The sequence below is a fragment of the Castor canadensis genome, chromosome X (assembly GCF_047511655.1).
Source record: "Castor canadensis chromosome X, mCasCan1.hap1v2, whole genome shotgun sequence".
Lineage (NCBI taxonomy): Eukaryota > Metazoa > Chordata > Mammalia > Rodentia > Castoridae > Castor > Castor canadensis.
In genome coordinates this window covers 36,976,939-37,001,158 of record NC_133405.1, presented here as the reverse complement: position 1 = coordinate 37,001,158, position 24,220 = coordinate 36,976,939, and the positions used below count along the sequence as shown (strand labels likewise).

The 24,220-nt window shown below is 37.4% G+C and overlaps 1 protein-coding gene and 1 long non-coding RNA gene across 4 annotated transcripts in view; one reads left to right on the top strand and one right to left on the bottom strand.

Moving 5' to 3' along the window:
* Klhl13 (kelch like family member 13) overlaps positions 1–24,220 on the bottom strand; it is a 185,376-nt gene that overhangs the window by 159,438 nt on the left and 1,718 nt on the right. The window contains exon 1 of one of the 3 annotated variants that reach the window (XM_074063874.1): positions 22,628–23,393. The exons of the other annotated variants lie outside the window; for them this stretch is intronic. The gene's annotated coding sequence lies outside the window, so the exon portion shown is untranslated. Of the gene's footprint in view, positions 1–22,627; positions 23,394–24,220 lie in introns of those variants that run through there. 3 annotated transcript variants of the gene reach the window in all.
* Positions 14,305–17,062, top strand: LOC141419866 (uncharacterized). Its single transcript, XR_012444576.1, has 2 exons — positions 14,305–14,803; positions 16,893–17,062. It is a non-coding gene; the product is annotated as an uncharacterized lncRNA (long non-coding RNA).

Genomic DNA, 24,220 nt, shown 5'->3' with positions numbered 1-24,220 from the left:
CTAATGATACATCTCAAACTCCTAGAAAAACAAGAACAAGCAAATCCCAAAACAAATAGGAGAGAAATAATAAAAATAAGAGCTGAAATCAACGAAATAGAAAACAAAAAAACCATACAAAGAATTAATGAAACAAAAAGTTGGTTCTTTGAAAAAATAAACAAGATCGATAGACCCTGGCAAACCTGACTAAAATGAGGAGAGAAAAAAACCCAAATTAGTAGAATTAGGAATGCAAAAGGGGAGATAACAACAAACACCATGGAAGTCCAGGAAATCATCAGAGACTACTTTGAGAACCTATATTCAAATAAATTTGAAAATCTAAAAGAAATGGACAGATTTCTAGATACATATGATCATCCAAAACTGAACCAAGAGGAAATTAATCACCTGAATAGACCTATAACACAAAATGAAATTGAAGCAGCAATCAAGAGTCTCCCCAAAAAGAAAAGTCCAGGACCTGATGGATTCTCTGCTGAATTCTATCAGACCTTTAAAGAAGAACTGATACCAACCCTCCTTAAACTGTTCCATGAAATAGAAAGGGAAGGAAAACTGCCAAACACATTTTATGAAGCCAGTATTACACTTATCCCAAAACCAGGCAAAGACACCTCCAAAAAGGAGAACTATAGGCCAATCTCATTAATGAACATTGATGCAAAAATCCTCAACAAAATGGCAAATCGAATTCAGCAACACATCAAAAAGATTATTCACCACGACCAGGTAGGCTTCATCCCAGGGATGCAGGGGTGGTTCAACATACGAAAATCAATAAATGTAATAAACCACATTAACAGAAGCAAAGACAAAAACCACTTGATCATCTCAATAGATGCAGAAAAAGCCTTTGATAAGATCTAACATCATTTCATGATAAAAGCTCTAAGAAAACTAGGAATAGAAGGAAAGTTCCTCAACATTATAAAAGCTATATATGACAAACCTACAGCCAGCATTATACTTAACGGAGAAAAATTAAAACCATTCCCTCTAAAATCAGGAACCAGACAAGGATGCCCACTATCTCCACTCCTATTCAACATAGTACTGGAATTCCTAGCCAGAGCAATTAGGCAAGAAGAAGGAATAAAAGGAATACAAATAGGTAAAGAAACTGTCAAAATATCCCTATTTGCAGACGACATGATCCTATACCTTAAAGACCCAAAAAACTCTACTCAGAAGCTTCTAGACATCATCAATAGCTATAGCAAGGTAGCAGGATATAAAATCAACATAGGAAAATCATTAGCATTTCTATAACTAACAATGAGCAAATGGAAAAAGAATGTATGAAAACAATTCCATTTACAATAGCCTCAAACAAAATCAAATACCTAGGTGTAAACCTAACAAAAGATGTGAAAGACCTCTACAAGGAAAACTATACACTTCTGAAGAAAGAGATTGAGGAAGACTATAGAAAGTGGAGAGATCTCCCATGCTCATGGATTGGTAGAATCAACATAGTAAAAATGTCGATACTCCCCAAAGTAATCTACATGTTTAATGCAATTCCCATCAAAATTCCAATGACATTCATTAAAGAGATTGAAAAATCTACTGTGAAATTTATATGGAAACACAAGAGGCCACGAATAGCCAAGGCAATACTCAGTCAAAAGAACAATGCAGGAGGTATCACAATACCTGACTTCAAACTATATTACAAAGCAATAACAATAAAAACAGCATGGTACTGGCACAAAAACAGACATGAAGACCAGTGGAACAGAATAGAGGATCCAGATATGAAGCCACACAACTATGAGCAACTTATCTTTGACAAAGGAGCTAAAAATATACGATGGAGAAATAGCAGCCTCTTCAACAAAAACTGCTGGGAAAACTGGTTAGCAGTCTGCAAAAAACTGAAACTAGATCCATGTATATCACCCTATACCAAGATTAACTCAAAATGGATCAAGGATCTTAATATCAGACCCCAAACTCTTAAGTTGATACAAGAAAGAGTAGGAAATACTCTGGAGTTAGTAGGTATAGGTAAGAACTTTCTCAATGAAACCCCAGCAGCACAGCAACTAAGAGATAGCATAGATAAATGGGACCTCATAAAACTAAAAAGCTTCTGTTCATCAAAAGAAATGGTCTCTAAACTGAAGAGAACACCCACAGACTGGGAGAAAATATTTGCCAATTATACATCAGACAAAGAACTGATAACCAGAATATACAGGGAACTTAAAAAACTAAATTCTCCCAAAACTAATGAACCAATAAAGAAATGGGCATGTGAACTAAACAGAACTTTCTCAAAAGAAGAAATTCAAATGGCCAGAAAACACATGAAAAAATGCTCACCATCTCTAGCAATAAAGGAAATGCAAATTAAAACCACGCTAAGATTCCACCTCACCCCTGTTAGAATAGCCATCATCAGCAACACCACCAACAACAGGTGTTGGCGAGGATGCGGGGAAAAAGGAACCCTCTTACACTGTTGGTGGGAATGTAAACTAGTACAACCACTCTGGAAAAAAATTTGGAGGCTACTTAAAAAGCTGGACATCGATCTACCATTTGATCCAGCAATACCACTCTTGGGGATATACCCAAAAGACTGTTACTCCAGAGGCACCTGCACATCCATGTTTATTGCGGCACTATTCACAATAGCCAAGTTATGGAAACAGCCAAGATGCCCCAGCACTGACGAATGGATTAAGAAAATGTGGTATCTATACACAATGGAATTTTATGCAGCCATGAAGAAGAACGAAATGTTATCATTCACTGGTAAATGGATGGAATTGGAGAACATCATTCTGAGTGAAGTTAGCCTGGCTCAAAAAACCAAAAATCATATGTTCTCCCTCATATGTGGACATTAGATCAAGGGCAAACACAACAAGGGGATTGGACTATGAGCACATGATAAAAGTGAGAGCACACAAGGGAGGGGTGAGGATAGGTAAGACACCTAAAAAACTAGCTAGCATTTGTTGCCCTTAACGCAGAGAAACTAAAGCAGATACCTTAAAGCAACTGAGGCCAATAGGAAAAGGGGAACAGGTACCAGAGAAAAGGTTAGATCAAAAAGAATTAACCTAGAAGGTAACACCCACGCACAGGAAATCAATGTGAGTCAATGCCCTGTATAGCTATCCTTATCTCAACCAGCAAAAACCCTTGTTCCTTCCTATTATTGCTTATACTCTCTTTACAACAAAATTAGAGATAAGGGCAAAATAGTTTCTGCTGGGTATTGAGGGGGGGGAGTGGGAGGGGGTGGAGTGGGTGGTAAGGGAGGGGTGGGGGCAGGGTTGAGAAATGAACCAAGCCTTGTATGCACATATGAATAATAAAAGAAAAATGAAAAAAAAAAAGTTGGCAAAAAAAAAAAAAGGCAGGTAGGCTAAGAACCTCCGGACCCAAAGAACAACACAGTGGTGAGTTCCCTCAGGATTTTTTTGCCTCATATATTTCAACATGAAGCTGAAGAAGTTGACAAGCTAGAAATGACAATGAACACAGACCAAAAAGTGACAACAACAAAAGAAAACCCTGTTCTTTCTTGCCAAAGAAGCAGGAAATGGGAAGAACAGTAAGACAGAAAACATTTAGACAATAACTACCTCCAGCTAAATAGAAAAAATGTGACACCCTTTTGTATGTCATCAAAGGGTTAGTGGGGAGCCTAGACTTTCACCTTCACAAGACTATAATGAAGAACACATCCCCCATTGGGATGGTGACAAAGAAGAGTTGGGACTTTCACGACTACCCTGACTACCCCGTGGGTTACCCAGTCATCCTTCACAGTGTCACTAAAAGACATGTGTGGAGCAGTAAGGAGGTATTCCTACTTCTCTCAGGCAGGATAGTACTACTGCAGACCTAACAGGAAGCCAGGACTCTCACTCACACTCATTGGTAAGGAGGATCCACCCCTTTAGGTGTCAACAGAGGTCAACCGGGAAACCTGGGAGTATAGACCTACATGACAGTAATGAGGCAGCATACTCATAACAAAGAGGTGTCAGTGGAAGATGATTAAAACAGACTGTTTTCAGTAAGATCCAGAATCTCATGACATACTGCCAAAAATGTCTAGGTTGCCATACAAAAATCATTTACCATACCAAGAACCAAGCAGATGAAGCTGCGTGAGAAAATAATTAATAGATGGGAACACCAAGATAACAGAAATATTAGAATTATCTGATGAAGATGTAAAACCGCAATTCTAAATATGGTTCAACAAGCAAGCAACTATGAACATACTTCAAGAAAAGCAAAAAAAAAAAAAAAAAAACCAGAAGAATCCCAGTAAAGAAACAGAAGATACAAAGAATAACAAAAAAGAACTTTCAAAACTGAAGAATTTGATAACAAAAAGAAATTTCTCACTGGAGTTATAAGTTTAACTGCAGAACAGAAGGGACGGGGGGGGGGAATGAGTGAACTGGAAGATAGAACAATACTCATTATACAACCTCAACAACAGAGAATATATAGACTGAAAAAAATGAACAAATCATGAGGGACCTCCGAGGGACTGCAGCAAAAGAACAAACATTCATGTCATCAGAGTCCTGGAAGAAAAAGTGAGTAGGCTCATTACTACTCCCCCTTATTAGCAGGGCATACATTCCAAGACCCCCCCCAGTGGATGCCTGATGCAACAGCTACTACCAAGCCATATGTACACCATGTTTTTCCTACACATACATACCTATAATGAAATTTAATTTATAAACTAGGGAAAGAAATTAATAATGGTAATAAAATTGCACAATTATAACAATCTACCACAATAAAAGTTATGTGGTCTGTCTGTCTATCTATCTCTCTTTTTTCTTTCTAAAGTTTACTTGAACATAGTACTGCAATACCTTGAGAGTCAATCTGATAACTGAGATAGCTACCAAGGTAGTACATGTGGAATGAATATGGTGAACAATGGGATGGTTCAAATCTTAGGCAGGACAGAGCAGAACAACACATTAACCAGAATGGTGTGCAATTTAAAACATGAGTTGTTTATTTCTGGAATTTTCCATGCAATATTTTTGGACTGCAGTTGACTATGAGTAACTGAAAGCATGGAAAGCAAAACTGCAGATAAGGAGAGGCTACTGTGCTTAAAAGAAGGAAGAAACCTACAAATTCAAGAAGCTCTGCAAATTCCAAACAGGATGAACCCAAGGGAATCTACTCTAAAACACATCACATTCAAACTTTTGAAAATGACCAACAAAAATTTAAAGCATTTAGAGAGAAATAACACCTTACTTAAGGTGTTATTTACATCAGAAACCATGGAGGCGATAAGCAAGGAACACGCAAGATTTTTCAAGTACTGAAAGAAAAGAACTGTCAACCAAGAATCCTGTATCCAAGAAAAATATTCTTCAGAAATAAAGAAGGGAGATCAAGGCATTCTCAGATGAAGGAAAACTAAGAATTTGTTGCCAATACAACTACCCTGGAAAAGTAACTGAAGGAAGTTCTCTAATCTGAAAAAAAATGATAATAGACAGAATCTTAAAACATCAGTGAAAAGAGTATGATGAGAAAAACACAGATAAATAAAGCAGACTTTTTTCCTTCCTTCTCCTTTTGATTTCTCGAAATTATGTTCGCAGTGAAGAAATAATTTCATATTCCATTGTAAAAGTGGTTACACCAATCTATAATATGATAAAATGACATAAAAATTATACAGACACATTGCACCAATGTCAATTTCTGGGCTTTCATAATGTACTATGTATAGTTACATATGATGTAATCACTGAACTAAAAATAGTACCGCTCTGTATTATTTTTACAAGTTCCTAGAAATCTGTAATTATTTTAAACCCCTTTTTGAAATGTCTAATTCAAACCAGGCTGTTTCCGAATAATATGATAGTTTTAAAACAAATCCTATCAGTAAGACTCAGAGGGGTCAGGCAAGATGATTCATGCATGTAATCCCAGCACTTGGGAGGCAGAGGCAGGAGGACAGCAAGTTCAAGGCCAGCCTGGCTGCATAGCAAGACCCTAATTTCATGTCTCAATTGTATATTAAATAGCAGAGTTTCCTGAAATATTATGATGGTTAAGACTTACAGTGGTATATGATACAAAAACTGGTTGTTACATATTTTCATGTTATACAGACATCAGAAATATATGATGGCCAGGGCACTCATAATCTTAGCTACTAGGGTGTCTGAGATTGCAAGGATTAAGGTTTGAGGTCAGCTTGGGCAAATAGTTCTCAAGACCCCCATCTCCAAAATAACCAGAGCAAAATGAACTGGAGGCATGGCTCAAGAGGTAGAGCACCTGCTTTGCAAGCACAAAGCCCTGAGTTCAAATCCCAATACACCAAAAAAAGTATATAATGAACTAAAGTTTACCAGATTTTATAAGAGTATGAAAAAGAAATTCAAATAATAATCACAATTTTATTAGTTAAAAGACACTTAATTTTCAAAAGCCTACATAAAGTTAACTTTAAGTTATGTTGAAGTACAAAGATGGTATAGAATAGGTATGCATGCAATTAATTGTATGCCATCTGAAACAAATACTTTGGGGGTAGGTTTCCTTAAAAAAAAGATTTAACAAATATACCAGACTTGAATCAACACAAATTAAATGAACATTTACTTAACTGGTATTTCCTTGAAATTCTTAGAAGAACAATAAATGATATAACAAACTGTTCTATATAAGTCCTTTAAAAAGATAAGTATTAACATGTTTCTACAGTCCAGGACAAAAGGAAAAATGGAAAATTATATTTTTCTGAAACTCAAAACTTAGAGACTTTCAAATGCCTGAGTTAAAGCCATTAATGAATTCCCTCCAGGTCCATGTATTTATTGTGTTTAAGGAAAAATAGTCATTCCTGATTATGAAAATGAGCTATACTACCTATATAACAAATCTTGATGTTTGTGCCTACTTTTCTTGTCTATATAAAGACAAAATCGAAGGTTCTCTTCTCCTGCTTTTCATTAAATGAAGTTTAATGTACTGTAGAGATCTGCTTATTTTCTCTCTTTGTATTTTGTATCAAAATACAATATATCATATTAGCTTGCAAAAAATCATTCTTGAAGAAAATAGCTTCTAAATGTATCAGGAGGGTACATGCTTCCTCATGTTAATTTTTCTAGTCTCCAAATGACTGACAAAATAACAGACTGATGCTGTAGTTGCTACCATGTTCTCAGTTACTTCAGTTTTTACACTTTATTGTCATAACATGAGAGTTTATTCAATTACCTACAGTATGTCATGACTAATACATGCACACTACTAATATTACAAGCTTGCTGCTTGGGCTTACTTTTTCCTTTAAGAAAAACTGACATTGTTATAGTAATTATCATGGGGAATGGGAGTATATAATCGTTTTGCCTTTAAGCAAAAAATGAGAACCAATTAAGCTCATATTTTAAGTTAGCATATTAAACAGTGTGCCAGTTCCCTGACCCAATCAGCCTTAGACCCAGCCCATTTATCAGTCAAATAAAACATAAAAATTATTTTCATTACAGCAGTTACTACTTCATGGTTTTGCTTGGTAGACTGTTATCCAAGTTCCTCCACTGTTTTCTCTCTTACTACTAAATACCACTCAACGGAACATGTTCCCAAATTCTCCTGTATATCTTTGTCTTTGCACACTTACACATTCTCTACACTTTGCATGTCCTCTCATTTCAAACTCTTCCCCAGGCATCAAGAGTCATTTCAAAGTCTAATTCTTCAGACAAATCTACCTTGATTATCCCAACCTTTTCTACTCCTGTGGCAATTTTCCCCAATCATCTTTTTCATGTCTGTAAATATCATCTGTTTGTGATACTGTAAGCTCCTTCAAGACAGAAGCCCTTAAACAAATGTTTGAATTTCTCTCTCCATTAGCATATGTATCTCTTTAAATTACAAAAGTTAAATTAAATGATCCCTGGGGCTCCTTCTAATTCTAAAATTGCATATATTTAATTATTGTACCTCCTATAACTTGTATATTATAATCATCTAATAGTTGAAACTACCTAACTTTACTAGTATCTAGCATAAAATTAGCCAGTCCAGCTTTTGGAAAATAACCATTGCATTGCAATTTCCAGATGGCAAATAACAAGGCCTGCCAGCTTGATCAAGCAGCCATTATTAGTAAGCAAAATATTCATTTATTCACTTTCTCATTCAGCAAACAGCAAGCTCAACTCTAGGCCAGGTATTATGCCAGACAACAGAGATAACTGACTTGATCCCTGTCCTCAGGGAACTCACAGTCCTGTGGGGGGGTGGGGACAGGGGAACAAAAATACTAATAATAATGGTTGCTAAAGACAGACACAAATGATACTAGAGAATTATACGAAATACCTCCATTTTGTAATGGTGAGCACTCTGGTCTCTAAAAGAAACAAATGACAGCAGTTGTGAAGTAAAAGAGGCTCAAGGAAATCTTCCCAGAAGAGGTGGCATCCAAACTGAACCCTGAACTACAGGAAGTACTCATTATTTCAGGAAGTGTAGCAAGTGCAAACGTGTGAGGATAAGAAAACATGGCCAGTTTGGGCAAGTACAAGTAGTCACAGTAAGGATGCAGCTTAGAATGCAACATTGAGAGGTGAGAGAGAGGAGCTTAAAGAACAGACAGGAGTCAAATCATAAGCATGTACTATGGTCTGCATATGAAGTGTCTCCCAAAGGCATATGTGGTAAAGGTCCCCAATGCAGCAATGTTCAGAGGTGGTGCTTTTAGAAAGTAATTGGGTCATGAAGGCTCTGACCTCAACAATGGATTAATATGTTGGCAGGTTCATAATTTGATGGGCTATTGCAAGGTGACAGAAACACTGGGGATGAGACATAGTTGAAGAGAGTGGGTTCTTGGGGGCTATGTCTTGTCCCCAGTGTGTGTGTGTGTGTGTGTGTGTCTCTCTCTCTTTTTCTCTCTCACTCTCGCTCTCACTCTCGCTCTAGCTCTCTGCTTCCAGACTGCAATGAGGTAAGTAAGCAGCCTTTTCCAACACACACTGCAGTTGCCATGATATTCGGCCTTCCTCAGGCCCAAAGCAATAGAGACAGGCAATCACAGACTGAAAACCTCTGAAACTGTAAGCCAAAACCAGTCATTCCTCTTTTAAGTTGATTTTCTTAGGTATTTTGTCACAGCTACAGAAAGCTCACTAACACAGTTTATATACCCTGCTGACAAGTTTGAGGTTTTTTCCTGGAGCAAGTGGGTAGCCAATGTTATGGAGACACTGTCTCCAAATAAATTTTGAAATTGACCAAAGACTAAAGGTTTACATTAGAGCCAATGTAGAACAGAAGCTATTGATTATTCTCCAACATACGTTCTTCTCTTCTTATAAAGCAATAAATTTTTTGCTGGTCACATGGCCATGAGTAAAGAGCAGCATTTCCAATCCCCCTTGTAACTAGATACCACTATAGGACTAAGTTCTGGCCAGTGAAGATACGTGCAAAAGTGATGTGTGCAAACACTAAGTTATATCCTTAAATGGAAAGAGTGTATTTTCTTCTGCCCTTTTCCCCATTCCTTCAGATGGAATGTTCTTAGAAGAACAAAGGGTAAAGAGAACACTATAACTAACCTCATAGAATGAATGAGAACTTGGTAGAACTTGGCCACATTCACCATTGCATCCCAAACACCTCAGTCACAGAAGTCCTCACTATTTTTTGTTGAATTAATATATATAAAATACTTCATTTAATGCCAGTAAGATATAGCTATAAAAAAGGTAGATGGATCTAATTCATGAGTTATTCTAAACCATGTAAGACTCTAAACCACTTTAGGCACTAATTTAAACAGAAAATAATACTATGAAGTAATAAGTTTATGACTATATTGCAATGGGTTCATTTTTTAAATCAATAAATATTTCAAACCATAGAAAACACAATATTCACATTATTCTAAATCCTCTTTTCTAAATGATGAGATACTTTCTTATTCAGAATGGCTCTCTTAAACCAAACTAATTTGGCTCTCCTAAAGTTAACAAATTTATAACCCTTTCCACCCTGCCCTGTATCACAAAGGCTTAATAAACAAAATCTACCCATGAAAAAGAAAGCATCATAGTATACAGACCAACTTTCTAAATCTATTTTCTTTATTTAAGAAAAAAGTCCCAATACTGGATTCCAGGTGACATAGACTAACTTGGTGATAAAACTGTTCCCATCTAGGTACTATAAAGGTACACTTTCACTTCTTCCAGTGAAAATAGTGCCATAATATCTGAATCTATTCTACCCACCAGTTGTGAGCACACCACACCTCTGCCACATATGGCAAAGCAGAGAATCCACTTAAGCAAGTAAAAACTCTACTTGAGATTTATAGCAAATCACTGAGTGAGTCAAGTCACTTTAACTGAAATGTTGACATGGAATAGAAACTCAACCCAAGTACAAAAGAATTCTGAGAAACACAGTAACATTTCAAAATCATTCCAAATGTAAAAGTAGGTAAAGTCCTATGTAGCAAAAGAGACCAAACTAACATTAACTCATTTAAAAAGATACGTTTAAAACATCTATTTACATCTACAGATTTTTCATAATAAAAAATAAATAGGAATTCTTTAAACCAAAAAAGTAGCACTGACTGTAACTAATTGCTTTAATGAAGACCTTGAAACAGCCTGCCGCCCTCAACACACACACAGATGTTTGGCTTGGTAACTCTAACTACAGTGAATGTAGTCCTTAACCATAACCCTAACTGTATGTTTTTGTGAAGCATGAGTGACTGAAAACAAATGGCTGGGAATATTTTAAAATTTCAATTATTTCATAGTATCTGTATTCAATATCATGGTATACAATTCTAAGACATTTTCCATAACACAGTACCTTAATACTGTGCCTCAGCCTAAAAAAAAAAAAAACCAGAGTTGCTTTTATCTCAACCATTTATCCACTAGTAAGTCAAGCATAACCTTTAGAAATATTAATACCAGTGTGCAAAAAAGAGTTTAATACTAAAACTAATAATAAAATAAAAACAAAAACTATCATTGTATAGCCATGAAACAGCTCAGGTATTTCTGGTCTGTCCCACTATAGAGAATGCATAGCTGCAAGGAGGTAGTCACTCACACTACTAGAATTAGCAGTTTTGTTTTTAAATAAAAGTCTGTCTTATGTTTTATATTAATATCAACATTTTATGACAAACACATGAGAAAATTCATATAATCAATTTGGATTAAGAATTCAAAATCAGAGAGAATTCTTTGAAAAGACTATTCAGTGATCAAAATGAAATTAAAAGGTAAGCCTTCTACAGCAATATGGAGCTAGATTAGAAAAAAAACAGCATTAAGATCTGAGTTATACTGAGAAGACGTCTACAACTATTTTGATAAAGAAGCAGTAGTACCAATCCTCTGTGGTTCCATCCTCTTCACGACCACATTTGTTTCAAAACACATATTTCTCATTTTAGGGGGTGATGAAAATGTTCTAAAATTGACTGTGGTGATAGTTGCAAAACTCAGTGAATATATAAAAACCACTGCCATGTACACTGTAAATGAATGAATTATGGTGTGCCAATTATTATATTTTTAAAAAACATTTTGCACACCATATTGCACACCAAAACTGTCAATATAAAGGATTCTCAATTTCATTTACCCTGTTTTTCTTATTCAAAAAAACCCACACACGTACACACATAGACATATCTGTGCACACACATACACATACACACACAGCTTTGGGCATTAAAATACTCAGAAATACTTTCATTGCTTTTCAATAACACACCCTTCAAAAGTGCCTTCTTCAAAATATCTTTGTCAGAGAAAGAATGAAAGGATGTGTTGTGGTTAAAAGCAGAGTCAAAATTCAAGCTACATTTATTTTATTCCTAGCTCTTCCACTCATTAGATGTGTAACTCTGGGCAAGTTATCTAAACTTCCCAGTGCCTCAGTTTCCTCATTTTTAAGTAGGCATAATAATAGTCCCTACCTAATTGTACTACTATGGTTTCAATGTGTTAATGCACAGAAAGTATTTGGAGTGGTGTCAGATTGATGGTGAATGTTATAATTTGGTACTGACATTAGTATCAGTTGATAAAATTACCACATGTTGCACTATCTAAATTGTAAGCTGTTTCAGGACAGTAGATACACTTTCTCTGTCCTAGTAGAGTGCTTTACATATAATTGCTCAACAAATGCCTGTTAATGAATTTTTAAACAGATACTGCACCTGCATTATGACAAAAGCACTTAGATAATTCCTTAATAAATCCAAAATTCATTTTAATAAATACCAAATTGTGCAAGAAAGTATACAGGTGTAGAATGATGGCTGGTATCTCCACTACTGGTATTTTGGTTTCACCCCATTAATTCAAAGACTAGAGATATTAAAAGATCCTTTGGGATAAAGAGATTTTTATGTCATTATTGCAAAAGCACTGAGCTAGAAACAAAGGGCATTCTACTCTTAGCTCCATCTCACAGCAAGTTACTTAAACTCACTGTGCATGTTCCACAAGAATAAATAAAATAAAGACAGTTAACCATGCTTCAAAAGAATGATTCTCTATAAATAAAGATCACTCTCTTTATTTTAATATTTAAGCTAAATTTCTAAGCATAGATAGAATAAGTCTAACTTTTCCAAAAATAACTCATGGTCTCACATATACAAAGCAAGCCATCCACCACTGAGCTATATCCCCAACCCTAAAAATACTTTTGAACATTGTCTTTTCATCTCCAAACGCTACTGATAATGATCACTATCTACAAGTGCAGGCAATCAGCTAATAAATAATACATCTCATTCATATAGTAAACTAAGCTTCTCAAGCACTTGGATATACATTATTTTAACAACTGACAAAGACCTATGACTATATACCATATCAGTAACAGGTTACCTGATTTTCCCTTCTGTGTACCTGCGGCATTCCATAGCCAACTTGGCTCCCCAAGAATAATCTCTGTGCCATTTAACTAATGTTAGAACTAAAGGGCATTATGTAGGAATGGTAGCTTTGTGTACTTGCAATTCAAGGGGATAATCCCTCCAACAGTTCTCTCTCTCTCTCTCTCTCTCTCTCTCTCTCTCTCTCTCTCTCTCAGCAGTATTTAAGTTTGAACTCATGAAGCTGCTCTCAATAGCCAATTTAGACTTATCCATTCATTTATCAAAACTGCGATTGACTTTTGTCATCTCTTGAAGTATTATTAGATTTGCTGTAAGAATAACTATAGTAAAAAGCTTAACCATAACAACCAAAAATCTATAGAAAGACATTCCAGCACAACTAGCTCTTTTCCCAGTGGCTTAACTATGACAAATACTTCAACACTTTCTTCTTTGGAGACTCAAAATCTGTAACAACTAGAGATAAATCAGGAAAATTTGTGTCCTTTTCAATTATGAGAAGACCAGAAGTTTTCAATGTTTAAAAGATAACGCTGTCAAGCATGGTAATACACACCTGTAATCCCAGCATTTAGGAGGCTGAGACAGGAGGATTGAGAGCTCGAAGCCAGCCTGAATTACAGAGCAAGTTCCAGGCAAGCCTGAGCTACATATTAAGACCCTGTCTCAAAAGAAAAAAAATTCAAATATACATTTTCCTGTAGTTCTTATACTGCTGGCCTATTTCAAAATGCCGTTTTCCTTGCCTTCAAAATAGATACTACAACTTAAAGTCCTATTAAATTAAACAGTATCATATTTAAATACATACTGGGTTATTAAAAATGATATGTTTCTTGCATTCAATGTGAGACGATATTTGAATAAATAATAAGCCAAGCATTTACCAAAAACATTCTTCTGTGCTAGAAAACTGGTATTATTCTTTGGCTGTGAGGTGGGTCACATGGTAGAGTGCCTGCCTAACAAGTGCAAGGCCCTGAATTCAAACCCCAGTACTGTTAAAAAAAAAGATACTATTCTAAATAGTCTACTTACCATTTAAAAGATACATACTCAAAAACAGTATTATGCCACATATTATGGTAATATAAATTAAAAAGACAATTTCCCCTCACATTTCTGCTTCATACTTTAGAAGCCTACAACTGTTTCAGGCACTAATCTATTAAATGAGTTAATAATAAGAACAGCTACATCTAGCTACATGTGGTGGACCATGCATGTAATTCTAGCTACCCGAGAAGTAAGAGGCAGAAGGATCTGGAGTTACAAGCTAACCTAGGCAAAATGAAGAAGACCCTGTCTTAAAAACAAAATAAAAACAAAAAACAAAAGGGCCAGGCACGTAGATTGTCAGAGACAAGGCTCCCTTTGTGAGCCATTCTGTCTTGACCTTGCCCTGGAACATTTTGCGGTTGTTTGTCCCAACTTCTCCATCTCCAGCACAAGATGGCGCCATCCCTGCTTCTCTTCCGGGAGTTTACCTTGCCGCCGGCGCGAACGGGCACCCTATAGCAGAACCAGCCAACCAGCCTGCACCTCGTCATACCCCTCACTCCCTCAGCACATAAATACCCCTGTGTGAACAATAAAATTTTGCAGCTTGATCAGAACTCCTGTCTTGCTGTCTCCTTCGTGTCTCTCGTCCCTTCATTCTTCCCCTTCTAGGTTCGCTACCCACGCTGATGTGTCCTGCAGGACGGGACATCTGGCGCCCAACGTGGCTGTAGCTATTCCTTTGATTGCGGGGAGAACACCGTCCTCCGGGAAGGCTTGGGCCCAAGCAGAGTTCGCGATCGCCTCGGCTAACGCAACCGAGAGACAGATCCAGGAGGAGAGTGAGGACGGCGAACGGTGAGTGACCCACCCTGGGACAAGCAGTGTCGTCACATGATTTGTTTCTTTCAGGCCTCAAGGAGGCCCTCAAGACATGAGGGGCGCGTGTTAGGAAAAAAGATTTGAGGTCATTCTTTTGTTACATAGGAGATTTATGTCCTTGGTTTCCTCTTGAAGGAACCATTGATGGTAAAAGATGGCTCCGGGTCGGAGACTGTTTAAAAGACTATTATGAATCTTTTGGCCCCGAAAAGGTCCCTGTGACCGCCTTTTCTTATTGGAACTTGATTAATGACATTCTCAAAAGTGCACCCTTTGATAATGGTACTTTAAAACTTGTTAAAATTGGGCAAAATGCTATGCAGACGGCTTCCCGCCCTCCTACAGGGGTCTCTGACGGTGGAGGACCCACGGATGCTGTCAAACATCTTCAAATAATCGAGCTTTTAAAACCCCAAATCCCTGAACTCACATATCACCCCTTAATGTTGCCTAAATCTCAGATTCCAGATTTAGATCCCAATACATTAGATATTTTGGGAAGTACCTTCTCCTTGCTTAACACTTCCAACCCCACCCTTGCTAAGGATTGCTGGCTTTGCATGACCACAGGAGCAATAATGCCCATGGCAATACCTGTTAACTCCACCGTAAATAATCAGGATACCTGCCAATCTGGACTTCCCTTTAAAGTACAGCCTATGGATGCACCTACAGTATGCCTTCAAGGCAGGATGCAAAATAATTCTTATGATATTGACGTTGGGGTTAGTTCTTTTGGAAATTGCTCATCAGTTCTAAATTATTCCTCACCCACCCCAGCTCTTTGTCCCCCCAACGGTACAGTTTTTTTGTGTGGAGGAAACTCAGCCTTCCCCAGGCTTCCAGCAAATTGGACTGGTGGCTGTGTTGTTGCCTTATTACTCCCAGATATTACTGTTGTCTCAGGAGATGAACCTCTGCCCATTCCTAGCTTAGACACCTTAATTAAAAGACATAAACAGGCAATACAAGCCTTACCGCTCCTTGCCAGCCTTGGAATAACAGCAGCTATAGGCACAGGTACAGCTGGCTTAGGCACGGCTATACACTCTTACCGTCGCCTATCTCAACAACTTATAGATGATGTACAAACTCTATCTGGAACCATTAAGGATTTACAGGACCAAATAGACTCCCTGGCAGAAGTGGTCCTTCAGAACAGGCGAGGCTTAGATCTGCTAACAGCCAACCAGGGAGGTATCTGCTTGGCCTTAGGGGAAAGATGCTGCTTTTATGCCAATAAATCAGGCATAGTACGCACCAAAATTAAACAGCTTCAAGAAGATTTAGAAAAGAGACGAAGGGAGCTATTTGAAAACCCCCTCTGGACTGGGCTTAATGGAATTCTACCCTACCTTCTTCCACTATTAGGCCCCTTGCTAGGTCTACTTTTAATTGTGATCATAGGGCCCTGCATTATAAACAGGCTGATACAATTCATTAAAGAACAAATTAACACCTTAGCCTCTAAGCCTATACAGGTCCATTATCATCGTCTGGATATGGAAGACCGTGCTCCTGAGACCCTCCTTTCAATAAGAACTCGCTAAATGCTCCATCTGGGTTTCCAAATTTTCTCTCTGCCACCCCCTCTTCTTATATAACATTCTTGACCACTCATCGCCCATTGGGCCCTCCTCCACTGGGCCCCTCTGCTTGGGGGAGGCAGCACCCAGGGAGAGTGATCATAAAGGCTTTTCTAAACGAGGGTGCAGGTAAGACTGCAGGAGGGTGGATCCTAGGATCCCCAGACCCAAGACCTCTGTATGACATGCCCTGGTGCATGGCGGTCAGCATGCTCCTAAAAAATCCGCCTCCTCAAAAAACATGCCGAGGAGATTCTCTTGAGAACTTAGCAAGGACGCTTGCTTACAAAGCAAAAATGATCTCCACCCTGAGGAACTGGGCCTCTGTCATCCCCTCTCAATAAGCTGACATATTCTGGTCATGTTTGCATAAGAATAAGGGGGAAATGTCGGAGACAAGGCTCCCTTTGTGAGCCATTCTGTCTTGACCTTGCCCTGGAACATTTTGCGGTTGTTTGTCCCAACTTCTCCATCTCCAGCACAAGATGGCGCCATCCCTGCTTCTCTTCCGGGAGTTTACCTTGCCGCCGGCGCGAACGGGCACCCTATAGCAGAACCAGCCAACCAGCCTGCACCTCGTCATACCCCTCACTCCCTCAGCACATAAATACCCCTGTGTGAACAATAAAATTTTGCAGCTTGATCAGAACTCCTGTCTTGCTGTCTCCTTCGTGTCTCTTGTCCCTTCATTCTTCCCCTTCTAGGTTCGCTACCCACGCTGATGTGTCCTGCAGGACGGGACAGTAGATCACGTGGTAGAGCAGTAGTCTAGTAAGCATGAGGCCCTGGGTTCAATTCCCAGTACACACACACACACACACAGAGTAGTTATATCTAGAATGTGTTGTGGACTATGCATAGTGTCTTGCATGCACTACTTCATTTAATCCCTAATACAAATAAAATGTTTTACAAGAGAAAAATCAAAGCTCACAAAAATGGAACAAGTTGCCTAATATCACACTGCAACCAAGAGGGAGAGTCAAGATTTGAACCCAAACCTGTGACTTGGGGGTCTGAGATCTTAACCATTAAACTCTACTGCCTTCCCACTAAGAAATATTCAGGAGCACAACAGTAAACTCTTGAAATGAACTATTATTAGAAATAAGTGACCCTAGTACCACCAAAATAAAAGAGAAAAAGACATGTGTGGCCATCTTTTAAAAGTACGACCAAGAAGCAAAAGTGTACAATGCTCTTATTTTATTAAATAAAAGCACTTTCCCCAGAGATTATAAAGACCTTCCCTTAATCTCCACCCTCTCCATCCATGTCCTTACAATCTTTGAGCAATAACACAATAATACAGCAATGTCAGGCCCTGTGAACTGTGTCTGGCATGAGGCAACAGTGAAAGTGGGACAGCAATAATGAAAATCAGTTGAAAGATTTAATGTTTGACTTACCCCATTTACTTTCACCCCCTTTCTTCACTTGCCGCCTTTCTCCTTTATCTTTCTCATTTGGAGCAGATTAAGCCACTGCTTTGTAACAAGCACAGCTGTTCTATTTTCAAAGCCATCACAAATTGCTGAGACCTTTTATCAAACTCAAAGCAAACCTTGACAACTTTCTTCTAGAACTGAATACTCACTCTAGTGGCCAGCAATTAACAAAACACTTTGTGTACTGAGCATGTTATAAATAAAAGCAGCTTTAAAGTTAGCAAAGATAACTTCAAATCAGTTAGATAGGCAAGTGTGCATAGAATAGGGCAAAGCTTTGACCCCCATCAACTATGCTGCTTTAAGTTCATGGTCACTGTGTTCTAACAATCTCTCTTCTGAATATACACTTCCTTCACAGGTCCTTCACTCTCAATCTTAGCTATTACCCACCACCATTAGGATCTCAGTACATTTTAAGATTTAAACCATTATCAAACAAACAGTGTGTACCCTAGAATTAAAAGAAATTGGGCAACATAGAGAAATTTAAAGTTATGAAAAGTTATGAGTATTTGACTAAAAGACCGGATTCTGGCAATACAGTATGGCCTCAATACCTTTCAAAGGCAGTCATCCTACAGTTACCTAGCCTTGCAAGCAGAGACTTTGTCTGAAGTTTGGGGTTTTACCTCAAATCTTCATAGGAACACTGTATTGCACTTTAAAGTATAATACATCTGAGTTTATTTAAATTTTTACATTTTAAATTAACTAACAGTTAATGCTTTAAATCTTTATGTGACTCAAGCTCCCTAAGTTCAATACAGTATTCCAAAATTAACTAATTGATTAATTAAAATGCAAAGGGTAAATACATAAAGGAAATTTCATAAACTTTATCATTCATCATGATGGGAGTCTTTATATTAAAACTTCTTCATTAAATAAAAAAGAAAGAAACCACAGATACTTTACTTTGTGTCTCTGACGCACACTATCACATCACAACCCTGCTCACTCAGTACAAGTACGCTAGTCTGAGGGAGCACAAACTAGCAGAAAAGACACTGTGTAGAAAGCATATTAGTTTATATTAGTACAATGCCTCAAATATAATACACATTTAATATGCATTTGTTGAATGGATTGACAGAATGATTTCAAGGACTATTTTGCAACTGCACAAACATTCCAGAAAAGGTCTTTTGAAACGTATAATGACTGGCAATCCCACAAAAGTAAAAGGATAAAGAAAATTCAATGTGACTTACAAATGTTGATAAGGGAGATCAATAAAAACTAAACATTTTTTTTTTACTTTTGTTGGAAAGAAAAAAGCTGCCAAGATGTTATATAATACTGAGGGGTTAGGATAATTAAAAAAACAATTCATGTGATGGACATTAAGGAAAGTTTTCAATTGACTCTTGGCTCTTTCTTTATATGTTTTTTAATATTAATTATTTCAAGCTTACAGAGGAAAAAAAGAATTTTAATGTACATCCTACATGTAACTATGGATGGTGCTGGAGTTACTAAAGGCCACGAACCATGTATCATTTGCTTTATGCCTTTCTTCTTTTAACACAGATTTTTATGTACATTAGAAGTTCAATAAATGTTTAGCAATTGCAGAGAATAAGTGTCTAATCACATTAAATAAGTTAACTGAATTCCATCCCCCAAAACTCTCTTATCCCAAAGAACCATTGTAAAACATAACATCTGTGTAGGTAGAGGATGTAAGGATATGTATTGAAAGCTGTTGAAAAATGGGGGTGGGAGATAAAGGGGTAAGGGAGAATAATGGAAGGGGTTGAACAGATCAAAGTAAAGTATGCCCACAGCAGGGACACACTGAGAAGCCCCTATGAACATCAACTTAAATATTAATAACAAAAGACAGGACTGTATAATAGGTACAGTGTAAGGGGGTACTTGTGGGAGGGGGAGGGTGAATGAAGAAGATTAAGGTGATGGTATGTGGTTGATGGACTTCATATACTTATATGAAATAGAAAAAGAAACCTCTTGTAACTGCTTTAAGTGGGGCATGGAGGGAATAGAGGGGGGACACAGCTGGGGTGATGTAAGCAATGTACAATATAAGCCTATTGGGAATTGTCACAATGAATCCCCCTGTACAGTGAATATATCCTAACAAAAAATAAAATAAATAAGTCAAAGAAAGACACGCACACATACACAAAGTGTGCTTAACATGGTACTAGATAAGAGAGTACTGACAGACCCGAGTCATGGCTTTTCTTCATGTAACCTCGTCATATCTATTTTCCTATGATACGAGGACCATACAGCCAGCTCTCCCTATTCAGAGGTGTCTTGTGAATAAATCAGCATATATTTACATGGTAACAATTTACATGGCAACCATTGTGAGCACAGCACTGGGAAAGGTACTTTCCTCCCTATTCTCTCTACCAGTCACAGCAAGTTTACTATGTAGCAAGGCCCTGATTTAACCACTTCACTGTGAGGTATATAGTCCGCTTATCTGAAAACTGTGGGGCCAGATGTGATCCAAATTCAGAAATGCCCATATATAATAGGCAATAACCTGCATATACTAGATATTATGAAATAATTACATTTGGATCCGTGGCACTATTCCATAAACATATTACTAATTCTATAGCAAATGCAAATGAAGACTAACATTAAGTAGAATGAAGATTATAAATCTCCTCGTGTCAATTCAAGTTTTGCCACTCCTTGAGTTTGGACTTTTATTGGTTTTCAGAGCTTTGTCATAATGAAATTCCCTGTAGTATAGCTACCTTAACAGACAAAACTGTGTGTTTTTACAAGTGGAGGACAGGATGGTAAAACATGTCCTGTCAGGGGGATGGTACCAGTGGGAGGGGGAGGACATAAGGAAAGTATGAAGTGTTATGTACTCATGTATGAAAATTGAACAGTGAGACCCGCTGAAACTATTCTAAGAAGGGGGAGAGTGATAAAAGAGATTGATGGAGGGGGTGAATTTAACTAACATAGATTGTAAGCACTTTTGTAAATGTTACAATGTACCCCCAGCACAACAGTAATATAAAAAAAAATTAAACTAGAAAAAAAGAAATTTGAAAATTGCAAATAAATTGTGGGCCTAGCTAACTTTAAGTACCCTAAGAGGTAAGTTTAATTATCCCAGTTTTACAGATGATGTGACTGAGGTATAGAGAAGTTAAATAACTTACCCTGTGTCCCCCAACTACTAAGTCTCCTAACCAGAATTGGAACGCAGGCAGCCTAGCTCCAGAGCCTGTGCTCTCAACAACTATGCTTTATAAATATTATCTCTAAGAAACTGCTTCAGAACACCAGACAGACATGTGAAAGGAAAAAGCGGTATTAAATCATAAAGGTATCACAAAAATAATAGGAGAAACGTCTCAAGGCAACATCTACTGATTATTCAATAACTATGGAGTACGTACCATGTGCCAGGTGCCTAGGATGCAACAGTGGGCAACCAGATAAAAGTCAGATCACCTTTGTGGAGCCAAAAGCCAGTAGAGTGGTAACTTAGCATCAAATAAGCCTAGTTATAATGCAACAAGGCAAGTTTATGCTGTTCACCTTCAGAGGAAGAGGAGAACAAACTCAGAGGCAAAAGTTGTAACAGGGCCTGATAAGTCAAACTGTTCCTTGACTAGCATCAAGATTTGAACTGACAGAACAGACAGGACCAATTTCTTTGATGGTATTGGGGTTTGAGCTCAGGGCCTTACACTTGCTAGGCAGGTGCTCTACTACCACTGAGCCACTCTGCCAGCCCTGGATTCCTTTCAAATAAAACCTCAGGACAATAAAATTAATTTAGGTTTCAAGGATAATCCTAATCTCTAAGGAATAAAGGTATGATGATTTGAAAATGTTAGGCAGGCAACAGCCAAAGGAAAATACTTTTAAAAAACTACTTAAAATCCCAAAGGTCACTTTAAGAACTAAGTTTTTCCTTCAGACACAAGTGAAACATCCAAACTTCTAAAGGAAACACATTTCTATGAAAATAAAATATCATTCTTTGAAAAACAAATTCTTAAGTTGAACAATGATCTGATTTTTTAATAAAGTTGGTGACAACATACGTTAACAGTGGCAAGTTGGACTGCTTTTTAACATATCACCTCAGAGTTCCCATTCCCCCATCCCCTTACCTAAGCAGAACAAAGGAACTGAATCACATTTTTATTTAGCAAAATATCGAAGTTCTTTTTTCCAGGAATTAATGAAACAACTGAGTAGCTAGACATTCTATTTAACCTCTGCAAAACATTTAAGTTCCATTGAGCAATTTTTTTCAACCAATAACTTTCACAGAAAAGACTCTTCAGTGGCTTCCCATTGTTCTGAGAATCAAATCAGATTCTTCCTTAGCACCTCCAATTCCTACTTATCTATTACCTGACTCCTAAACTCTCTAACACCTTCTTTAGCCCTTACCCCAACTCAGCTCACTAGGATCTCACCACACTAACTTTCTTTTTGTTCCTCATGAACATCAAGTCTGTTTTTTTGCCTCAAGACTTTGGCTCCTATTCTCTCTGCAAGAATGTTCTCTGGGGTATAATCTCCCAGATCCTGACAAGGTAGGCCCATTCTCCCTTCTCTTTTAAGTCTCTGCTCAAACAGAGACCTTCTCTCTGAGAAGCTGTATTTATCAGGGTTCTCCAGAGACAGAGAAACAATAGGCTATGCATATAAATATATGAGGATTTATTAGGAGAATTGGCTCACACAACAATGGTAGCAGAGGAGTCCTACAACAGGCTGGCAACTCTGGGATGCTGGTAGTGTACCTCAGTCCAAGTCCAAAGGCCTCAGAACCAGGGAAGTTGATGCTATATTCTCAGTTCCAGGGAGGCCAAAAAATCTGAGAAACTCAGGTTCCACTGGTAAAAGACCTGGAGCGCAAGTCCAAAGGCCAGCCAGCCTGGAGTTCTGATGTTCAAGGCACCAGAAAAAGAATCCCTCCCAGTTCTGGGAGAAACCAATACGCCTTAGGTATTTGTTCTCTCCAGCCAATTAGATGGTGCCTACCAGTACTGAGGGTGGATCTTCCCCACCTAATTCACTCAGATTCACACACTAATCTCTGGAAACACCCTCACAAACCCACCCAATATAATGTTTTACCAGTTTTCTAGGTAGTTCTTAATCTAGACAAGCTGACACCTAAAATTAACCACCACAGAAGCCTTCCCTAATCACCCTTGCTAAAGTAGGCCCTTCCTAGTGCTCTATCACATCCCCTACTAATTTTCTTCATGGTTCTTACTACAATCTATAAGTATCTTCTTCAAATGTTTACTTGTTTATTGTCTATATCATCTTGTAGAATATAAGCACGTGATACTCCACAAGACAGAGGATCATGGCTTATAAATTTTATCTTTGTGCATAATACAGGGCACACAGAAGGCATTCGACAAATTTTATAAAATGAACTACTAACTGATTGAATAATACTTAAAACCTTGTTTGCTATGAATATCTCTAACTTAAGAAAGCCTTTTCTAATTGTAAGATGTTTTCTCTAGAGCTCTTCATCTATTCATAACCTTTCTTCGCTTTCTGAAATGTGACAATTTCTGCCAAAATGTATTATTTCATAGATATAAAAATGCAACAAAACAAATGTATAAAAAAAAATGTTGAGAAAGTTTTAATAATACATTAAACATCAAAAAATCAAATAATTTGAAAATTGGCTAATCTCATTTCACTACTGTATGTCCAATTATACGAACAAACAATTTAAAATGTAAAGAAAATGAGAACTATAATCCAGTAGGAAACTTCAGTAATATAACCTCAGAAACATCCAGTCTGATAACCTCTAGATAGACCAGAATAGCTATCAAATACATATTGAGGATTCAGAGCAAAATGCTAGGCTAACTTGCACTCCCTTTTTTGTCTTCCAGGCAAACATAAATAATTTTACCATACACAGAAGTGGCAATCTTAGTCAATAATAATCACAAAAGGAAAAAAGTAAGAAAATTATATCCTTAAAATACTTCCAAGTTTGTATGTCTCTGGAAAATGAGTAGCCAAAAAAAAAAAAAAAAAAAAGACTTAGAATGGTGGGTCTATTACGATAAGTACCCATTCCTTACCACGTTCAGTTTTTTAAATAGAACTAAAGTGAACTCAAAAATTACCAAATGAACAGGGAAACTAATTATCACTGGCAAGTTATTTAACTAAGTTGACAATCAATAGCCTTCACTGCTCTTCTGAAAATTACTTTCTTCAGAACATCAACTAAACCCTACAGAAGCACATCACAGTTTCAAGTGTGCTTCAAAAAATGGCAGGTTAAAAACCTTGGGCATTTGAGGCTCTTTATTTTTATATTTTCAAAATTACATCATTTGATATTGCAG